The sequence below is a fragment of the Homalodisca vitripennis genome, chromosome X (genome assembly GCF_021130785.1).
Source record: "Homalodisca vitripennis isolate AUS2020 chromosome X, UT_GWSS_2.1, whole genome shotgun sequence".
NCBI classification, from domain to species: Eukaryota; Metazoa; Arthropoda; class Insecta; order Hemiptera; family Cicadellidae; genus Homalodisca; species Homalodisca vitripennis.
Genome location: NC_060215.1, coordinates 85,449,938 through 85,473,470, shown reverse-complemented (window position 1 = coordinate 85,473,470; position 23,533 = coordinate 85,449,938). Strand labels below are relative to the sequence as shown.

Sequence of the window (23,533 nt, the reverse complement as noted above, 5' to 3'; positions counted from 1 at the left end):
TTGTTCCAAATGCAACCCGTGGTGTGTAAAGTGGAAAACGTTTGAGTACTAGATCCAGATCAATAAGGTGAACGGAGTCAAGACGACTAACTAACTCTCTTATATAGTTGTTAGCTTTGAGAATATGATTATGGTAAACTATCAGTAACATGTAGATCACACCTCGCTGGGATTGTCGTTAAAAGTACAGGTGTCTTTTTGCTTAACTGAACCAGTTCTTGTTCCAAGGTTGAGTAAATTGGACGAAAAGTCCTTACATAGAGTGTCATTAGTTCCTCCCATCACAAAGATGACATCATCCTTAGTATGTGAAGCAGTCTCAGCTACTTGGAGGAGGCAGGCATTTGGCATAACTGAGCCTACTACTTTAAGGTTGTTTTGGATTAATCCACTCAATTTTCTGTGCCAGTCCTCTACCCTGACTATCTGAGTACAATGAGAGTCTCAGTTTCCCTCCCTTATCATTTCCTAAACTGGACAGCTTCTTTTTGGTGGAATTTTTGTTTTCACGAGGTTTTTGCAAATTTGTCTTGTTAATATTTAGTGTTTTGTTTCGAGGTATTTTCTTCTGTCTTATTCGTCTTGATGTAAAATATCAGCTGCTTTAGTGTATTTGTACTGAAATTTAGATACTGATGTTTATGGACCAAGAATGCAAGCTGTGCCCTCTTTGTTATAATTATCAGCTTCTGATAGAGGTAGAAGAAGAATTTCTTCAAAGAGGCTTGGTGACAAAGAAATGCACCCCTCAGACAGTTCTGAAATAATAATATCAGTTGTCAAGAGCATATGGATACCGCAATCATCGTTATTGGTTTGTTTTGGAGTCTGAATACTTGCTACTGAAACTTTTTTAGACATGTTAAAATATGTATTAATTTTAAAAGCAATCTTCTCTGCATGTAGTAAGTTATAATCACCTTTAGAGTCAAAATGGTAAAATTGGCTACCCACTTTTATCCCATAATAATAAGCTCCAGTGGGATCCAGAGCCTCCAATGTTTTGGATTTCAGATGAGTCATTAACTGGGAAAAAAAATAAATTTTTTTTATTATGCAGCTGCAGAGGTTTGATAAGACTGTCATAGTCATCAAATATTTTTACAGCCAGTTGTAATTACTGGGTTGAGAAAATGAACATCTCCTTGTACAATGTTATTATTCAAAATGTTGGAGTAGGCATCTAACTGTATCATCAGTGACCCATTTTGCTTCTATAAGTTGATATTGGTATGTTTTCTTTCATTTCGATCTCTGGATTTGGAGAGCTAGCTTTGTCCGATGTATTTCTGTTCCCAAGTGATGCAGAGTACAGATCTTTTGTTTCCAGAGGAAGGGTACCGTCCTCAGATATGAGGCTTTTAGGGGTCGAGCTAGAATGAAGGCTTGTCGTCTGTATTTTGTTTGCCATTTCTGCCATAGAGACGCCTGTTAGATCAATTGAGTAATCTATATGTAGAGGGTTTTCAACAGTTATGGAGCTGTTATCATTTATTTTGGGAGTTGATGTTTTGTTTGAGGTGTCTGCAACACTGATGGTTAAATTAGTTAAATCTGCTGTTTGCAAACCTTTTGTAAAAGAAGTTGGGGTTTTACAATTAACTTTAAGCTTGGAGGCCCTTTTAGGAGTAGACTTCTCACTTACTTTAATAGCATTTTCCATTTCTTCTAATGCCAAGTTGAACCTCTCATTTTTTTTTCCCTGGGATTTCCAAATTTACTTTTAAATTCTTTATATGGGTATATATTAGACTGCCTACATTTGGAAGTTTCGTTAGTTCCATAAAAAATTACATGAAAATATTTAGTTTTATTTTTGGTTTCAATGTCAGTCACCACAGCAGGCCAAGAGGGGTGTCCTCGAACAGAGGCAAACACATATTCCCCTATTTCAGGAACTGCTTTAATTGTTTTGACCATTTTCAATTAATTAAATAATTTATTAATTGATTGAAATTATTTCAGTTCAGTTTAATTATTATATTTTTATTTGGTTTTATATTTATTGTTTACTAACTATTGATCATTCATATATTTAATTCAGTAATAAATACCATTACTTTATAATACCACTATTTTACTATCATATTATTAAGTTTTCCCAATAAAATTGTTATGTGGAATTCATGATATAATCTTATCAGCTGCAAGCAGTAGCAAGGTGTAGTACTGTTTACATTGGTTCTATCAATGAGACTCAGTCCAATGTCAAACCAGCTGTGCAGATACAGGTTTAATCCCAACACCAGACGCGCAGTAATATTCAAAGTCCACTTTTCAATATGCTCTAAAATAGTACACTTTGTTTCCCCAAAACATCAGTCTCTACTGCTACTATTGTGACTATTAAAGAAAAACTTTATAATAATTTAATGAAAAAGAGTTCAGGTTAAAACGTGTGAGTGAAATATACCTTCAATCCAAGAATAGCTCAAAAATGTGCTCAATATGCAACAACTGTGAGTACTTTTTTTCACTTTAAATTTTATAACTGTTAAAAAGTAGATATTTAGCTTAAAATCTGAAAATGCATATCCAGCCCAACATTTTTGTTACACTCTGTATTGTACAATTTGATTTAGTTATTGGATAATGGTAGTTGATGTGAATAAACCATCAAACTTAATTTAAGTTATATTAAATAAAGTGACAATTTCTTGTTTGTATAATACTGTTTAAATTTTTCAATAGAATTATGTAATCCAATATATGACTTGGTTTATTAATCTTACATTACAATATGAGAGCTCCTACCTGAAAGGAGTCTGCATGTTTGAGGAATTATACTTTATTAAGAATTCGTGTTTAAATACACATTCGTGAACATACGGGTGTAAAAATGTAAGATTGATAGCATGATTTTTCAGATTTACGAGTTAATGTCTAAAAATTGGCAGACCTGAGATTGTATGTGTAGATACTTATGAATATTATAATCAACCGTATACATATAGGAATAGGACAGTTAACTTGTTACTTTTTGATTCCAAGTTAAACTTATCATCTCACACACATAACAAACTTACCGAGGTGAAGTATTGAAGGCTACATGATTCCAATATACCGCAGCTCTCTGTACGTGTGAAGTTAATGTTATTTCTATTAAGAATACCTGTATGTTCTACACTGATTTATTGACCCCTTTATTTGTAACGTTTGCAGCGAATAGACAAGAAAATGTGGAATTGTTCCAAAGCAAGGCTTTGACATTACACGCCAACCTTGGTTTTCACATAACAATACGATTCGACCTGTGATGCTTACAGGTGATGAGACAGAGAGAGTACGCCAACAATAATGCAGAAAAGCTACTCCGTGGAGCAAACGTCATTTTCTGCTACACCTTTTAAACATCGCACGTCGCAATGGACCAAGGAAATGTTCTTATTTTAGACGATCTACTGAAATTGCCAGACCACGTCTCAATTGGCAATTGCGTAAACTCTGTTTTTAGGCCGCAATACATGGGAGTGACACTCCATTCTATATTGGATATTTCTACAGTTTTACATAACTAGTGAGCAAAGTCCAGTCGCTGAACGGGGGCATGAGGGCGATGTTTTGTTTACTGTAGAACAATCATGCATATATCCTTGCCTCAACAGAGCTTGATTTGTATTCAATGAACCTTTGAAGGTTTCTCCACCCTGCTAACATAACAATAAATAATCCTCATATGAATGACAAGTTAATTCTCTTCTTACAGTCCGGGGTAGAAAGTATTAAATATCTTTAAATTTGATTCATATACAATACATAAAACAAACAACTACTTGATTATAAAGAGATTTGAAAATCAACTTCATGTACGATGAACAAAGCATCAAATTAATAGTAAATAAGAAGTGGATCTAATGTGACAAGAAGAAAAAGATCTGGTTAGGTGTTATTTCATTTAGAGGTGTGCGAGGCCAACCGGAACGTTCCAGACTCGGAAGTAGTTCTGCTAGGTGGTTGCAATTCCAGGCGTTCCGTTCCGAAAGTACTTGTCTACTTATTCTAGTTTCTGGCTGATTTTGTACGATATCGTACGATATAATACTAAGTTCCGATGTTTGAATTTTAAACCCAAAACCTCTCTGATCAAGTGGTAAAGAGATACTCTGGTAAACTCTATTCGTTAAGTTTACGAATACTAAAAGTTATATATGAATTATTAGTTAATAACGTATAAGTTAACAATCATTTGAATAATTCCTAATATAATAAGTACCGTAATTACAAAAAATTGTGATTACTTATAATATGTTAAAAAGAAACATAAGCTCATTCTGTACTTTAAAATAACACTTAATTGGAATCTTTCCAACATCAAATCACGTCACGAAATTGTGTTTAGTATTTAGCACAACTAACGAATCGTTACTGCGAAGTCAACAAAGCTCTCAGAGAAGACCGTCGTGCACTGGATGCGTTCGTGAAGGGTTTAATGGGTAACGTTGGTGAACAAACGTGGCTAAAGTTCCCTCTCTCGTTGCGAAAAGCGATAAAACTAGCTACCGCTATTGAAAATATAGCAAGGCGTTGGTCGTTACTCGTTCCACCCTTAAACGACGCGTGTTTCGATCGGAAACGAACAGCAAAACTGTTTGCTTCAAATGTCATAATGTGGTGATTTTCACCACAGGTTATTTTATGTTGGCGGGGTAAGCCAGTGAACAGGGAGCAGCTGTTGAGTTGTTGTATGAGACAGAGAGAGGGGGGGAGTCGGGCAAAGGGCAGCGGAAAGATAAGGTCGGCAGGGGTAACGCGTCGGAGTCCGGAGTCGTAGACGTGCAGGAGTCGTCGACACAGTCTCGTCAGGTGGAGACCAGAGCAGGACGGTGTCCGGTAACCTGTTGGCTATCTGCATGGTTTCGAAAGGGGATGAGTATATTATAGTTATATGTTATTGGTTTAGTGTTAGTTGTAATTATTTTCTGGATACCAATGGGATAATGATGATGAGTGGGTAGGTTGTTAGGATAGATCAGGGGAGGATGTTTGAAGGGCTGCGCTAGGGGGTCATTTACTAAAAATATGTAACGCTTGCCAATGCTAGGGTTTGGGGGGAATAATTTTGGTAATTTTTCGGTGTAGGGTTTAAGTGTCTTTAATTAATGTAGTGCGTCAAAAAATGGCTGGCTGTTCTCTCACCAAGATCCGCCTCTGGGTACACGCTAGGACTGGTTTAGAACGGTAGTGTCGATGTCGAAATTTGGGCCGGGGCATTACAAATTGGTAGCAGATCACAAAATTGAGAGAACAGCCAGCAACCTTTTTTTCAAAATTTTTGGATGAATTAAACTGTTTAATTAACATTATTTTAGTCTTTTAAGGCACTTGTTTCGGAACCTGTAGAGGCCTGTTCAGTCTTGATTTAAACGTTAAGGATATTAAGAGCAATCATTTTTCAAAGACTCAATTTCCAATTAAATATTAATCAATTACATCCTACTGATCACAAAATAATTTTAATTTGTCCAGAACTTCTGAATATAAACTGTATTATTATAATTTTTTAATAAGAGTTTTAATAGCTAGATAAAAGGCAGTAAAACATATAATAAAGGCAAATAATGTTACTTTATTTGGAATTTACAGCAGTACATACTCATTTAATTAACATGAATTTTAGAATTCCCTTGTGATTACTAACCAAGCAAAATCTATAAATAACTTCATAGTTTTACTTATATCCCTTATCAGTTAGTACGTTATCTCCCTTGTCAGTCAGCACGAGTTAACAAGCTTTTTAGTTTTGTACAATTTGGCCAGTGGGCAGGGGACAGGTGCTTATTAATGCAAACCTTCTATTAATAAGCACGAACCAGTAAAACACTTTATAAAATGTTATCTGCAAACTCGCTCTTTATTTATCTTTAGGGCTTTCATATTTAACGCACATTAATATTTCTTGCACACAAAAATGCTCAGTGTTGCGGTTTATTAATTTTCACTGAAAAAAAAAAAACAGTCTATTACGGTTTCTAAAAGGTTAGCATTATCCATATTTTTTCACGGAAACGTAAGTTTGTACCTATAAAATGTTGATTTATGAATTGACAAGACGTTTTTTAATTACTTTAAGAAGATATATACAACATTATATTTTGTTATATTTAACTCACAACTATATTATAATACCGTATAGTGCATAAGTACATAGTTATTAGGTTTTAAGTTTGTATAAAATAACATTAATCATACAATCAAATCATGTTCTATATTTTTTATGGATTTGGCTACAGTCAATACTTAACAACTTTCTCCCACTTATCATACTGTCAAATACAGGAGAAAAAATGAATAGTTTCAGTATCAATGAACATATTTCATTGTATTACATGTATTTTGTCGTAATAAATAGCATAAATTGTAAGTGTAGTGTTTTGTAAGGTTCATATTTATTCATTATGTATTTATAATTAGAATGTTTGTGTTCAAATTTTGTATATAGGTGTCCGTGTTTTGGTAAGTATTGTTGATAATTTTTAGTTAAGAAATATAAAGTGCTGTCACCTTCATGTGTGTGTATTGGACATGTTTTGTAAGGGAAGCTGAGTTTTCAGAAGGGAAATGTTTTTCATATCCCTTAACTGTTTTACAATAGTATACTTGAATATTAGTTAACAGGATATTGCTACAACTTATATTTCTATTGATTAATATGAAAAAATATATAAGTAACCAACCAAACATTCCATATTAATAGGTAAAATAATTAACACAGGCAAATTAATGAATGCTATAACTTTAATTACAAGCCTGAAAATTAATTAGATCTACAGATAAAGTAGTAACTTAAAAGTTTAAATTGAATTTTATTCAAGGAAATAAATTGTGTTTGTAATGTTAGACTCTCTTTTAATTTCTATTATTATTTACATTTTACATGGAAAATATACTGTATGATATTAATGAATTAAATTAATAAGGCCTCTCTTAAACATTAACATTAAGCATTCAATAAAGATAATAGAAATACATTTTTATAAAATGTTGTACCTGTATGTAAATTTTGTTAGCTATAAATTGTTGCAGCTTCTATGTATGTAAATTTTTATATTTATTTATGTATGTGTAATTTAATAATACTTTATTTTTTGCAACTTCTGATATTTACATAGGATGATAATAATGCAGTACTTCTTTATATCCAGACCAATTAGGTTTTTCCAGAAACTTGACCCATGCAAATCTTAGGTTCCCCTATCACCCCAAAATGCACTCAGTAATTTCTTTGTAGCCTATACTATGGATAGCTGGGTTACTTTTTGCTTTAAATACACCAGATGAATAGAGTATATCTTGAATATGGTATTGGTATTGTGGAGAAGTCACAATATGTAATATGATTAATTTAAAAACCAGTAGTGTGGCTGTCATTCATTTAACCCGACCTGAATTCAATTCAATTATATCTGAAAGTATTGTTAAATAAAGTTTTGTATTCGTATAGAGTATTATTTAAACAAATATTTTGGAACATGAGAAAAGTGAATTAAGTGGTCCTCCATTTGCTTGGGAAGACAAACCATCGGGACTGTCGTGGATAAATACTTTAAAAGCTGATTAAGCAATTCATCAATGTAATGTATGGGGTTTAGTTCCGGCTGAAAATTTGGAAATGAAGCGTGTACTGTTGAAACAGGCAATTAAGGACAATATAGTTGTTACTGAAACTCAACCTAAAACTACTGCAGTTGTAAATGAACCGTTAGATCCTAAGATTTTGGGAATCATACAAAGTACAGCATCACTAATTGGTGTCCAGATAGCTGCAGCAATACGCCCCAGGGTCGACAATGAGGGATGTACCAGTGTCATCTCCCAATAACCTCTGGTAGTCAAAGATTGGGTTGTCTCCATGCCGGTAGTTTCAGTTCTTTCAAAAACAGAGGGTCTTGTTGGGGACTCAAGCAATAATTGAGCGATTACCTATAGCCGCCTTGACTGATAAGTTGGTGCAGTGTTTCCTGCCGGGTAGACTTAAGCAACAGACTGTATCGGAGTTGGTGTATAGAGTACAACGACCAAATGAATCTTTAACCGAATTCATTAATGAGGTTAAACCACTTATGGATTTACTGCTCCCAGACCTCAGCCAATCCGAAGCTCTTACAGGCTTGAATCCGGGGACTAGGTCAAAATTGGCAGGGTTTCCTTCCCCCTGAAGGGTCGCCTTTCGCGAGATTGTAGAACCGAGAGTTACGCAAAACAACCGCCATTATAAGGTAGCCTGAAGTATTGGGGCTGTGGCAAACTAGGGCAAGTGAGGAGGGACTGTCGCTCCTACAAGCCTAGGTATCCCTCTGGCCAGACGGCGGGAAACGAGACCGGATCCAACCGAGTCGCCACAGCCAGGTCCAGCCATTAAGAAAACCATTTAAGACCGTATCATACTGTAGAATGCTCGAAAAATCTGTCAGAGCGGTCCCTGAAGTAAAAAAACTTGGCACAAGAACTAGTGGCAATAGGGCGCAAAGAAGCATGCGAAGGCAAGGTGTTAGTAGACACCGGTGCTCAAGTGACCCTCATAAAACGAGGTGCATCTTCTGTCCCTATGGTCAAACCCGACTTGATACTAAGTGGTATCTTAGGGCGCACTCTGAAGGTATATGGACGCCAAAAGGTGTCGTTACCACTAAAACCTGGAGTGCATGTGCCTGGCGACTATGTTGTAAGTAATCTTCCGAAAGGTTTTATAGCCGTCCTTGGCTGTGATATACTCCACGGCGGGTTTGGAGCAATCGATGTTGAAAAGGGTGTAATGAGACTGTTTGGAAAAGAAATTTGGCTAAACCGTTTAAATAAAGGCGAAAGGGCTTGATCCTAGGCGGAGGGCACAGGCGCCTGTCCACGAGATGGAACCAGCCCCTGCCACACCCTCTGTCAGCCGCCAACGTAAATTTGACTGCGGAAACGAAAAAGAGTTTTATGCTTTTTGTTGCCAAGGCACTAAAATCCCTCCCCGATGTAAAAAATGTATTCAAGCTAAATAAAACAAGATTTCGGGGGAGTTGTAATTGAGCCAGTAGCACTTGTAATTCATTGCGTATACCTGGCTAGAACTCTCATGAAGGTAGTCAAAAACCACTGTTGGGTTAAAGTAGTGAACGTCAGTGAGTAGGAATTGTTATTTTCGAAAAATATCAAAATAGGCCTTCTTGATAATGAGCTTGTCAAGCTAGATTTGATGAGGTGAGGAAAATAAGAAGCAAGTTATTGATTTTTGCTGATAGCCACGGCGTGGATTACAGGAAATATTGTCTGAACGATTACCGAGTGGTGTGGAGGTACGTGCGATGTTCATGCCCAACGGAAAATTAAAACATGGAGTATCTAATTTGCAAAAGGAGATTAGACAGTTAACAGATAAAGACCTAGTTGTTATAATTGAATGAACCAATGACGTCGACAAGACTGCACTTTATGCTCTGACTCTACAACAGGTGTTCCGTTCCTTGCCTGGCTCGTGGAGGTCGAGGATAGCTGTGTTGCCTATCTTTCACCGACAGGATGTGCATATCAGTGAAGGACCAAATCAAATCAGATGTTTATTGCCGGAACACTATACAACGCATGTCAAATTTTTACTTTTTACTTGCTAAAATGTTTGTCAAACACACCACAAGAAATCTTATTCAAACATACAATTTTGCAAACGTACCTATACCCATTCATTCATCAATTATGCCCACTTCCATCGACGAATTTAGTCAGTCTTTTTAATTGGTGGTCTCCCAATCATAAGCAAACAAAACTCGTAAAAATTATAAAATGTTCGTGACACTAAAAAGCGTTTCAAACGAGGTTTTAACACTTTGAGCGTTGGATTGTTTTTAATTGAATCTGGTAACTTATTGACGAAATGAACACCTGCCTGTGAGGGCAAGCGTTGATAAACCACCATTTTGTGTCTACTAGTTCGGTAGTTATCTCTGCCTCTAGTCTCATACACACGTATGTCTCGGCCATTCGTCATGGCACATTTAGACATAAAAAACAGAGTTGTTTCCAAGATGTAGAGACTGGGCAACGCCAACAGTTGCAAATTTGCAAAGAAGGCTTTTTTGCACGACTCTCTAAATTTCAAGTTAGCGATAGTGCGAATCGCTTGCTTTTGCAGCTTGAAAACTCTCAGGAATTGATTGTTTGCACAAGCTCCCCACATCACCAGCCCGTAAGTGAGATGGGGGTAAATCAAGCCATAATACGCCATCATCAGAACTTGACTCGGGCAGTATTTGGCTAGAGACCTCAAAACATAAATGCCTGAGGCCAATTTGGAGCAAATTTGGTCGATGTGATTGTTCCAAGTCAACCCTCGATCTAGGTATATTCCCAGGAATTTCAAACAATTTACTTCTTCCAGCATGATGTCAGCCAACATAACAGCTGGCTCGTCATGACTATCTACTGATCGTAAAGCAAAATTAAAAAATTGGATTTTGCAGAATTTGTGTTGTTTTGCAGAATTAGGACGCTAGTATACTTATCAAGGAGCTTGTCAAAAGAGTGACATCACAAAAGCGGGGAGACATTGCGTTCTACGGCATTCAGAAACACCCAAGGCAACGTATACACAACATGGACTACATCTAAATGAGTAGGGTAAGGTTAAATTGGCCCAGATTATACGTGAAATTGTTTTAGTAGGGCAGAAAGAACATGTCGCTAGGATTGGCAGGGTGGAGAAACATAACAATGAAGGGTTTGAATCCTGTTTAGATGCGAAGTTACTAAGATTCGAAGTACATTTTTCGCGGGAGGATAGAGAGCAGGTGAAATCTTCCCTCCGCGAGTACAGGAGCGTATTCGCACTCAGTGATGACCAACCCTTAGGCTGTACATCTGAGGCAAAGCATATTATAAGCACCGGAGACGCAGCTCCGGTCTATAAGAAAGCATATCGCGTGCCTTCCCATCAGAGAGCTGTTCTGGATGAATTTATCCTGGATCAGCTAGATAAGGGGGCCATAGTCCCCAATCACAGTGATCGGGCTTCTCCGGTAGCGATAGTTCCGAAAAATCTCCAGATTGATCTCCAAAATACCGCTTTTGTGTGGATTACCGTGACGTTAATTCCATAACTACACCCAATGTATATCCCCTACCAAATATCACAGAGACATTGGATTCTCTTGGAGGCTGCTGTATGTTTACGGCGCTTGATCTCATCATCTTGATGATACGCTGAGTATCATCAGATTAAGTTGATGGGGAAAGTAAGGCTGAAACTGTTTTTAATGTACCGGGCGGACATTACGAATACGAGTATGTCTTTCATCCTTAGCACCACTCCGGCTACATTTCAGCGTCTAATGGACTCGGTATTTATGGGCCTTAAGGGCGAAAAGTACTTGGTCTATTTGGACAATATAATCATAATTTCCAAAGACATGACATCTCACCTGGCAGTGTTGAAGGAAGTTTTATAGAAATTAAGAGAAGCTAATCTCAGTGTACATCTCAGTAAGTGTAAGTTTATGGTTGCCGAAGTGAATTTTGTGGGCCATATCATTACCAAAATAGGGGTGGAGCCAGACCCGAATAAAGTGTCTGCTATGCGTGATTTTCCCATGACGAAAACTGTTAACAATGTCCGATGATTCCTAGGGCTAGCGAGGTATTACCGGCGATTCATAGCGGGCTTTGCGACCATCGGCAAGCCTTTGTTTAACCTAACAAAACAATGATGTAAATTTATATGGACGCCGAAATGCCAGAAAGCTTTTGTCAAGCTAAAGCAGATGCTGATCTCAGCACCAGTCTTGGTTTTTCCATACATCACTGAACAGTTTATTTTATCCACGGACGCAAGCACACAAGCTCTGAACGCTGTCTTATCCCAGATGGCGGACGGGCAAGAACACCCTGTCGCATACTGCTCATTAACACTTTTTCCAGCCGAAAATAATTATTCGACGACAGAGTTGGAGCTTCTCTTTTTGGTGTGGAGTACCAAGTACTTTAAGTGCTACCTCCTAGGTCGTCCGTTTAAGGTCATCACAGACCATGCAGCTCTCAAATGGATGCTGTCGTTGAAGGACCCAAGTAGTAGGTTGATGAGATGGGTTCTACAACTAGTAGAGTTTACCTAAACTGTAGAACATAAACCTGGTAAGAAACAAACAAATGCGGATGGGCTCAGCAGAGCTATGAGAAGATCCTATGGCGAGTAAACGGTTGTAAGAAAAGTCTAGTGGTACCAAGTAACCTAACTAGTTAGTTAACTAGATCCGGATAAACCACGATTTGCCTTCGGCCGGACATTCAACGATTGCACGAATGCTTAGCCATTTCGTTAATAGACATCAAACTTACTGTGATGAGTACATCCCCTACGTGATGATGGCTTACAACTATCAGGTCCATGAGACTACAGGGTTTTCCCCGTACGGGATGGTGTTCGGTCGAAATGGAGATGCCCATGGAGGCTGATTTGACCATTACAGAGGCCAGTGATTTGTACAATAATCACGCGGAGGACCTTAGGAGTAAACTTAGGGATACCTTTGAGTTAGCAGCGAAGCGTAAAGCTGCTGCTCGTAAACGGTACGAGCGTCAGTATATCAAAATTATGGATAAAGTAGAGTACCGTGAAGGTCAGATGTTCCTGTTGCACGTACCAAGTATATGACGTCACAGAGATAAAAAACTTTCGAAATTGTGGAAGGGTCCATATAAAATTTTGAGGGTACTATCTCCACTGAACGTTGATTTGAAGATTAGGAAACGTAAAGTAACAGTCCATGTTAACCGTATCAAGCCATGCCTGAGGCGTGCCCTAGTGGTCCCTCAGCCAGCTGCTGATACGATAGAGGTCGAATAATGGGTAGATGAACAAGATGTAGTCGAGGAGGACGAGCTTCCTGTCTCATAGGAGACACCAAAACCCGTCCCGACTTGTACAAAAAGGGTCCGAAGGAGGCCGGTATATCTCCTTGATTACACTAGCTAAGCGTGGGAGGTGTATGGACGCTTGGGTGAATCCAGACTGAAGAGAGAGGAACGATTAAAAAAAATTGAAAGTAGCTTTGAAAAATCTGTTATATTAATCATTTTGTTAGCATTGGGGGCAGTATGCCGTTTGGTGAGCTGCTTCCACCAAGGTATAATCTTCGAAGGAGGGCAGGAGGTCCTCTTGACGTACAGCCACTGGAAGATATCACTGAGGTATAACCTAATAGAACTTCAAGTACAAGGCCAAAATCTAAGTGATCTGGTGGTAGAGGTAAAAGAGTATTTGGACCTATTCTACGATCAACTTTTAAGGAAAAGCCTAAGTATGCATTCTCCACTACCTCAACTCGAGGCAGGTTTCAGGTACGAATTCACTGGTATCCAGCATAACATAAAATAGTACTTACGGGAAGTGAGTGAGCTGGTAAATTTACTTCCTAAACGACGAACCAAACGTGGTCTGGTGGACGTGAGCGTTCACGTCCTAAGATATCTTTTTGGTACTCTAAATAGTAGTGATTTGGAAGGCATTAATAGCGATGTAATACATCTGTATGACACCTCTGATAGTATGATCCATAATAGTCAGGAACAAATAACTATTCTGGCCAATGTTCAGTCAGAACTAGTGAGTCATTGTAAAACAATAAATTCCATATTATCGACGGTAACCAAATTAGAAATTTTAACCAATATATTAATTACCCATCCAGGGACTTGATACTGCTGTCAAGTCATCTCATACTTATAACTTGAAGGTTCTTGAAACCGCCTGTTGCAGGTTGTAAAAGGTGATTTTGTAAACTAAAAGGTTGTTAGGTTAATCTCGCTACGTTCGAGATCGAGTAATTATAAGTTCGTATAAGATTTAGAATAAAAGTTTAAGTGGTAGATATAATACCACCAGAAGCTTTCAAGCTTGTAAAAACTATGGTAGAATAAGAAAGTATTTATTTAAGTTTCATTTCGAAGCTTGATGTATAGGGTAGATTATGTATATTAATCGCTTTTGGTGAAATGAGTCCTCAATGTTTTATCTTAGTATTATAATAAGAGAGGACCCACGGATTGTGTTTTTTATTTTGTTTTTTTTTTTTTTTATCAAATGTTATTTTATTTTATTACAAATTTTAATATGTTGGTTTAAGATATAAATTGTCCGTCAGAAACTGACTCCAGATGTTCTGTGTCTCGTTAGTTAAGTTAGATGTAAGAGTGAAGGTTGGTGTCAACGACGGGCAGTGTGAAACACATACTTAGTGACCTTCCTGGTTGAATGGCATATGCTGCACACCCGTCGACCATATTACTGAGGTCAGCATGGACTAAAGAAGGGGGAAATGTAACGCCCCGTCTGTAAATCGTTACGGCTAGAAAAAATGTTAACTATTATCGGTCACAAAATTATTCTATTTTATAAGTAACCAATTTTTTCAATATTAATAGTTAATCTTACCCGTTACCAACCAAACTGAATATTTGAATATTATTACAATAGAAATAAAACAAAGTTATGGAGCTGGAATTGTGCACCTAGCCTCGTGCACTTCTGACGCAAATCGCTGACTCCAGGGCTAGCTAGCCTCTAACACAGGCCCTAGTTTTTTGATTGGCCACGGCCGCTGAGGCCGCCGCTTGACCTGCTGAGCCGGTGTTTGTCAGTCACGTTCAAAATTATAAGTAGGCACTGGCATGAGTAGAGTGTGTTTCTAATATTCACTATATATAACAAGTACATGTTATTGTTTTGTGTATGTGTTTATAAATATGTCTATATACCTTTTTATCATTATACATTTTTGTTAGTTTATATTCTTGAATAAAGTTATGTTTTTTGTTGTACATACTGAAAATGTTTACAGCTAAATATTTAGTTTTATTTTTATTTAAAAAATAAGAATATTTTGTTTCTATTTGAGGAAAAATGTAAGAAAGGGCCACAAGGTCCTAATTTCGCCTCAAATAAATAAATATTTCATTTCACCTCTCCTCTCCCTCCTGAAGATCTGATTAATTATGTAGGTGGGATAATCGGAGTTACACAAGTGTGTAACAACCCTAGAAGCGTCGATCAACCCGTTTGGTGTGGATCAGGTAAATTCCAAAGTGCGATCGACTCCAAAAGTGTATATTCCTAATTTACCGATAAAAGCATTATTGCCGGTCACAGACCTTTAACATACCAATCGAAAGCCTATGAGTTGTGTTCAATGTTTTGTGGTCTTTCATTTTCTATCATCCTGTTTCTAGTTCCCAATCTGTGTCTTTTTCCCACATGCGATTTTGTTCACAACTTCTGTGCAGTGTGCAGTGGTTTTTTGTTTGTTTTAAACTGAACTGTTTCATCTTTGCTTGGAAGTTTGAATTGTGCAAAATTTTGTAGTACACTGTTATTTGTAAAACTAAGAATTGGTGATCATTGTATATCACTTGTAAATGAAGTTATATACGTGAGATTGTCATGAAATCTGATGTGACTGACTTTGTTGAGTCTGAAGTGGAATATGTCGCTGGTACCTCCAGAACTCGTCTTGGTGATGCCGATTTGGACTTGGATGAAGGTAATTCTGACATTGATAATGATTTTGAGGATGTTAATGGCTGCACTAACTTTTCATCGCGTTCAGGAGAAGAATATGAGCCTTATTATTCTGATTTAGTAAGTAGTGAAACAGATATAAACCGACGTGAAACTGGCCATAGATTCCATCCATAAAAAGAACGAATACTGGGAACTAGTTCCTAACTGAATCCTAACCTAGTTCATCAACTCAAACGGTACAAAATATATATTTAATTAATAACGTGAAGATAAATACTACTAATAAAGATTTTAAATGAAAAAAACACTATATTTATAATAATAACCTCCATTTATAGTGGCCATTGTCAGTACTATAATCATTTAACAAGGCAAGTTCTGAGAAACCCTACAAATGGTCCCGTACCTCAAAAACGTATGAGCCAAATTTAATAACACTTTCTATACATATTTACTACTTGGTGTACTATATTATTAATACCCTTTTTGAACCGAAATTTAAACAAGTTTTAATGGAAGATTGCTATTAACCCATTGGCCTTGTATCACGGAACGGTACTGTGACAGCTAGTCTGGGCTCAAAATTTATATCACGGACCCGTTCCGTGACAAGTACAGCACCATCTAAATAATTTTGTTGTTACTCCTTTTTCAACTAAATGTTAGTATAAATTAGACTAATATTGTTGTAACACATAATAAAAACTGCAATACTACAGTTAATTGAAATTTCAATGAATAATAAGTTACTATAAGAATATTAGTGTACTACAAGAGAAAAAAATCAATATTCTTGAAATTTTCAGTATTTAGAAAAACCATTTATTCTGACAAACTATACATATATATTATATACACATATTCTAGTATTGCTAGGTAGAGAAATCCATTTCGAATAAAATAAAAGCAAAAATGGGGTAATTTTATTTTATATTATTTGAGTAAAAAAAATTAAAAAATTCCAAAACCTCTTTAGTTTGTACAGCATTATTATTTTTAAATTATGACCAAATATATCACTATCTATTTATTATTAAAGCCCATTTCATGTTAATCCAAAAAGATATAAAATATAACCAAATAACGAAAAATAAATTTTTTATAAACATATAACAAAACTCTTACGTTTTTAGCATTTTTAATAGGATAACTCCAGCTGAGCTGATAGTAAAAATATGTATAAGCCAATGGGTTAAGTATACTTACATTCATTTGAAGTAACTGTAAGATAAATATCCTTCTAGGTAAACATTTTTTACACTACGCTAAACAACTAATAACTATTCGATACGGTTTCGTCTCTCAGTGTTAATTATAATATATTGCACTTGCAGAATAAATAGAATTACGATACCTACGCCAGGGACAGTTCACTGATACATGGAGTTGCCGAACCACTAGCGCGGTGAGACGGTATTTCAGTAATCAGTACTTTGTAACGGTTACTTTTCTCCAGTATCTGTAACGGTTACTGAGAACCAAAAACTTTGTATCTAGTACTCTGTATGGTTACAAGGTACAAATATTTTAAATATTACAATAATAATAAATTACCTATATTTATACATTTTTGCATAATTGCGTTGTACTTTTGAATAGGTACTATTAATTACATCAAAGCATTTACAAAACTGTGTTTATTAGGGAATATACTCAGTATTTTAAGCGTCACAAATATGGAAATACTGATTTAAAGTCTTATAGTTTTTAAAACGTTACACATATGAAATACTGATTTAGAGTTCTAGTATTGAAAACGTGTACAGTAAGGAAATACTGGTTTCAAGTATCCAGTATTTGTACTCAGTATCGCTGAGTAACGGTACCAGAAGTAACGGTTACATGTATGCACTGATTTAGCCCATCTCTACGAACCACCAATGCAGAGTACGAGTACTTCATATCAAAATTGTAGATAAGAATGATTAATAAGTTTACTAACCCGACACTTGAAGCAGTCATGTAAACCATTTTTCATAAATAACAACGTTTTGACTCTCACATCTCTGTACATTTTTGAAGTTTTAAGTTTTTGCAAATCTAATAGTGAACGGTCTGTGATGTACCGCATCTTGACCACATCCAACGTCACTAGATGGGATAATAATTACTTTTTACCTAGCAACTACGTGCAGGATTCTTCCCGTTCTCAAATGATTTAAAACGAGACTATTTTTGGCAACAGTCAATGACATATTAATACGAGACTAATTATTGCAAGGCTGGATTGAAACTAATAACTGTTCAATACACTTACACCTGAAATATACTGTTTAAACTTCAAATAAGCATAAAAGGTTAGTTTCTTGCAATAGCACTAGTACTACAATTATTAACCGAGACCTCTCTCCATGAATTAATAACTAATACAGCCAAATGTAAGGGCTTGCAATTGTAAGTCTCAGTATAGTATTCTGCCTTTGATAATGTATCTATCTATAAAATCTGAAACATGATTGTGTGTTCCAACCATCTAGGAAGGAAACAGCATTAAATATATTACAAAAAACTGTGTCATGACTAAACTGTCAATAACAATGTTCTAAGTTTTATATTTAGTTCATCAAAACATGTAATTACTGTAAGATTAAAACTCTGAACCAAAGATATGTGTAGTAGGGTATTCTATGATTTTAACATGTCTACCACAAAATGCATCAACAGTGGATGCTAGGTATATTTACTAAAAGTCAAAGGCTGTGTGTATTGCTTGAAGTCATTGGTGGTTACAAGTGAGCGTTGATTTAAAACACTTTAAAATTAGTTTTAAATAGCCTATTCAATGTCTATTACATAAAAAGATATTCTAAAATTAATGTTTGTAAAAACTAGATCACAGCATTTGAACTAGGAACTGTAATTTATAAAAATCACAGGCCATTCTTATTGAAAGCTCATTCTACATAACAGTTTGTGTATATTTGTAATGTTACTGTCCTATGCTTAAGAAATATTTTATCTAAAATAATATCAACATGTAAAATACTAAATTAAAGTCACATGTTTCATATTAATAGAAATGGTTGTAACATTAATTACAAAATTTATTAAATTGAATAACAAAATTAAATAATAATGAATATACTTAACTGTTAAACCATTCAATAATAACATTATAAATAGCATTGTACATATAAAAAATTAATACATATAATCAACGTGAGAGTTTTGAAGCTGTAATATTTACATTTTACTGTATAAATGTGTACAATTTAGAGAGATACCAATTCATAAAAATATTGTTGATTTTAAGTGATCAAATGTATAATTGTTACAATTGAGCATTATTAAATTAGAGAAAAGAAATAAATTGAACATTAAGATATAAATAAATATAAATATAGGCTATAATAAAACTAAATGTAGAAAACTGTAGTAAAATTCTGAACAGGATCTAACATTTGGTATAAAATGAGGTTCTTCTTGTTTTCTCCTAAATTACAATAATAATCCTTTTACCCATTTTTTAACCAGCTGTACTAAAATGACATTCAGTTTTACCTTGTAAGAACATTGTTAAACCTCATACACTTATATACTCTTAATTTTAGTCACATAATTAAGGGTGTTTTTAATTGTTCTTATAATCAGATATCTTTAAATTTAATTTACAGGTAAAAAGTGTTTGTAACTTATTAATTTTGGGATTAAAAAGTTATTTGACAGTCAATGAAAACAAAAACTAAAAAAATAACGTTTTATTATTTTAAAATGTCAGGTCATTCATGTTTTTGGAGACGATTTGGCGATAGGAAGTATGACTCATAGAGTATTTTTCGATTAATTGTGGAAGAAGGAACTTATAATAAAGTTTATTTTGGTCCTTGATAAAGAAAACTCGTCCAAAAATAATGGGCTGCGATGAAAATCTGTTGGATAGTTATTTTACAACAGCTTTTTTCCCAAATGCTTACAAATATGCCAAAAACAAACTGGCACTTTATGCATATGCCTTGGGAAAATACCTGTGACACTCAAAGGGTTAACCCTTAAAGCGCTAATCTAAATTACTGTCAAACGCTAAGACATAAAAACATATTTTTTTTTTTAATTTCCCAATGCTAATTTTTTTCATATACCTTGGTATTACCTTAATAAGAAAAAATAATAAACATGTAATATTACATATTTTTGAGAACTTTATACGCACGAAAATATTTGAAATTTTGAATAAACTGCATTGCAGGATAATGGACATAGCAACACTATTTGACAGATTACATTACATTTATACAGGTTATTTATAATGAGTAAATTGTAACTGAAGTTCCTGTATAATTAGTACATAAAATAAATAAGTTCAGTATAAGATTTTGTAATGTAATAATGTGAAATTCAACACAAACTTATTTATATGATAGCCTACAAGGGAAATGAAACAAATATTGTACTTATAAACCTTATTTATTTAGAATAAATAAACTAGACTTGTATGGTGAAACTGGTATAAAATACAAAACAAATAATTGAAGAAAAATATTACACATTATATACCAAAAAATGCGCTCATTTGTCAAAACTTGGATCATCTGGATTAGCCATTATAACAAAAAATTATACTTAGAATTGTATAAGATAATTGTATAAGAATTACAACGGAATGATTCAAAACACTTTGTTTAACAATATAACCAACATACGACCAACACACACGTATTTAAACAGCTGAATGAAACGAACGCGTCTGTAGGCGTATGCCGCGTCACAGGCCATACAAAAAATGGCGGCGATTGCTTTCAACCCGAGTAGATACCGTTACAAAGTCCACCAACGGTGAAAAAGCGTTTTGTATAGTCCCGACAGTCGAAAAGAACATCGATCTACTCTCTTACGGAAGTTTTAACAACTAATTCTTCGCCATTTCAAAAGTAAAGCTTTTGCGTTTGTAGACGTAATCCGCGTTTAAAGCATCGGCAGTTCCGCGTCTTTAGGCGTTAGCCGCGTTGGAAGGGTTAATAAAGACTTTTATGCTTTATTGACAATCTCCCTGTTCCCGTCCGCCATGATGAAGACGTAATGTTTTCATATTGTTGACCTGGTTACGGTTAAAATCCAGGTTAGAGATGAGGAATACCATTATTTGTCAATTACCGTAGTGACAAGTTACCAGGTGATCTACTCTCAGTAATGTTTTATTTTAATAAAAACATTGAGTTTGTTTCAATTTCATCTTCCGCTCTCCCGTTACTGAAATAACAGGGTGTTAATGGTATAACATTATTCTGGTAATAGGTAACCGCTGAATAAAGTTCTTTCGAATAAAAAGCTCAACCAGCATAGTCTTCATTACTATAGATATGACGGTTAATGCACACAATCTTCTGTTAAAGTGGTTACAATATGTATGCGAGGATTAACCAAAATAGGCTCTAACATAGGCTCAGGAACTAGTTCAGGAGTTGTTCTTGAACTAGGTTAGGATCCGTGTCAGAGGATTAGTTCTTTTTATGGATGGAATCTATGGGCAGTTTCACACTGCTAGATATAAGTAGGCCTAGGTCTTATCCTAACATAAACAATGAAGATTTGTCTGATAGTGTTGAGGATATTGCTCACCAGGCTTGTCCACAACTTCCTTCCAGGTAGCCATGTTAGACCTAGTGGGCCACAATGGGTTAGGGTTTATGCACCAGGAGATCCAATTGGTCTAGCTGACAAATTTCGTGTCAGAAATCCAGGTATTAAAAAATGAGGTAGTCTAGGATAAGCAGACCCGGTTTTTTATATCGAAGAATATAATCATTGATACCTAATCTCACATCTCGAATCCTAGACTATCAATTGATATTAAAGTATATATAGTCCTAAATAACAATCATATGTTTTAAATTAAAATATGAGTATATAGGAATATAGGACTCATAGATAATTGTAAGCCACAATTCATATGGTCTACGCTTTATTATTGAATTGTTTATAATTATACTCATGTAATTATATATTATTACGTGTATGTATAATACTAATTATTATTATTGTTATATATATATATGTATATATAATTATATATAATTATATGTATATAATTATATATACATATAAATATATATATGTATATATAATACAATTACATGTATTATTTGAAGTGTTTACAGCTGTTGATATAGATTAAGTTAATTGTTCAAAATAATTAATCAGTATCGATTGATTATATTGATGGTTATGATTAAGTAATATCAATTGCCAATTTTTATATAAAAAACCGGGTCCGCTTATCGTACCCAACCCAAAAATTGCACCCTAGAAACAGTTCCCCTCTTGATTACTTCTTCTTTTTTTTCAGGCAATTAGTGAAAAATGGTACATGGTGGTCACAGAAACAGAACACAGGTAGGAAAATTCAAGAAAAAAATATTGGAAGGGTTAATGAGACAGAGGTCAAACAATGGGTAAGTGTCACAATCACTGAAATGTAGCGTTTTATTGCTTATTCTCTCTCACCTCATCGCTGTTTCACCTGATATCTGCAGAAACCCTGAAAAAAAGGAGAACCTGGATACGACCCGTGGGTAAAGATGAGGGAATTTATGGATTCCATGAATCAATCCTTCAAAAGTTATTTTGTTACCACTTTATACAGATAATTTTTATACTAAACTTCCTCTTGCTGAAACTCTACTAGCACAAGACACTTACCTGACTGGAACAGCAAATAAAAGGGCCAAGGACCTGTCGAAAGCTGTACTATCAGCAGAACTGGGGGTACAGGAAGTATTTACTTCAGGAGAGGACCTATTTTATGTGTTGGGTATAAATAAAAAAAGTCAAAAGAAAGCCTGTTTACCTCCTGTCAACTGGTTGGCATGCCGAACATCGAGTGATCAAAAGCCGTGGAAGTGGACTGCAGGCTGTAAAGCCAGTCATGATTGACCAATATAACAAGTATATGGGTGGTATTGATTTGAAAGACAGGCCACTGTACCATCTCACATGTTCAAGGGCAACCCGGCGATACTGGAAAAAGATTTTCTACCACATACTTGATATGGCCCTATTCAATTCTTATATTCTGTAAGCAAACAACACAGATAAACCTTTGCCTAGAAGGCTTTACATGATGGCGCTAGTAGAACAACTCTCCAGGAAACCAGCTAGACAACCTTCACCTCAGCCACCTCAAGCTTCTAGTAGGACTCAGCACAAACTAGCCCATCTTCCAGGAGTCCAAAAAAGAGTATGCTCTATCTGTGGTAAAAGAAGCCCTTGGTGGTGCCCCCAATGCAACTGTGGAGTACATCCTAAGTGCTTTAGTAACATGAAACACTTCAGGAGGACTCTGAAAGGAACCAAGAAGCAGCATGTAATGGCAGATGCAAGTGACTCAGAATGAGGAAAACAAAACTGAGTGTTAATAGTGTAAATATATTGCATTTGTGTGCTTTTTGTTTTGTGAAAGTTAATTTTATCATTCTTATTTCATTGTGTTCTTTAGAAACTGAAAATATGTAAAAATGTGCCATGTTGCGCTTGTCACTGCAAACATAAAAATTATAAAACTTTTTGTTCTAAACCCCATAACACTATATATTTTTGTGTTCGCAACTAAATTTCCTACAGTTTGGCTATTTTGAATTTTTTTAATATTTTACATTTTATTATGATGTGGATATTTTTATGTAACACATTTTTTCAGATGTGAAGAAATAAATGCAATATGTAAAACTTATGTGGTTTTATTCTTTGATTCATAACAAGGAAAATTATGTATAACACTTTGTACATACACTAATTATATTTTTATGAAATTTACAAAATGACCCTGTAAAACCTTCAAAATTCAGTGCACTCTTTAGAATTTTTGATAGACGCTTCCAGGGGTAATTTGTTACAAATAGTGTAGGACGGTGTCCTATCAGCTTCTTAAATATTGTTAACTTGTATAAATAAAATGCCCTCGAATGTAACATGCAGTGTATTAAAATATAATGGCTGTTGTATGGGGTGTCAATGTGGAAGTGACGTAGCATGTATCACTTGTATAAAACAAATTTATATTTCAGATCAAAATGAAGCAACCAAAAATATATTCCACTAATGGAGAAG

At 35.2% G+C, this 23,533-nt stretch overlaps 1 long non-coding RNA gene across 1 annotated transcript; it reads left to right on the top strand.

The window, feature by feature from the left end:
• The first annotated feature begins 15,139 nt into the window (after positions 1-15,139).
• LOC124369293 lies at positions 15,140-23,156 on the top strand. Its single transcript, XR_006923066.1, has 2 exons — positions 15,140-15,509; positions 21,774-23,156. It is a non-coding gene; the product is annotated as an uncharacterized LOC124369293 (long non-coding RNA).
• Positions 23,157-23,533: the final 377 nt, after the last annotated feature.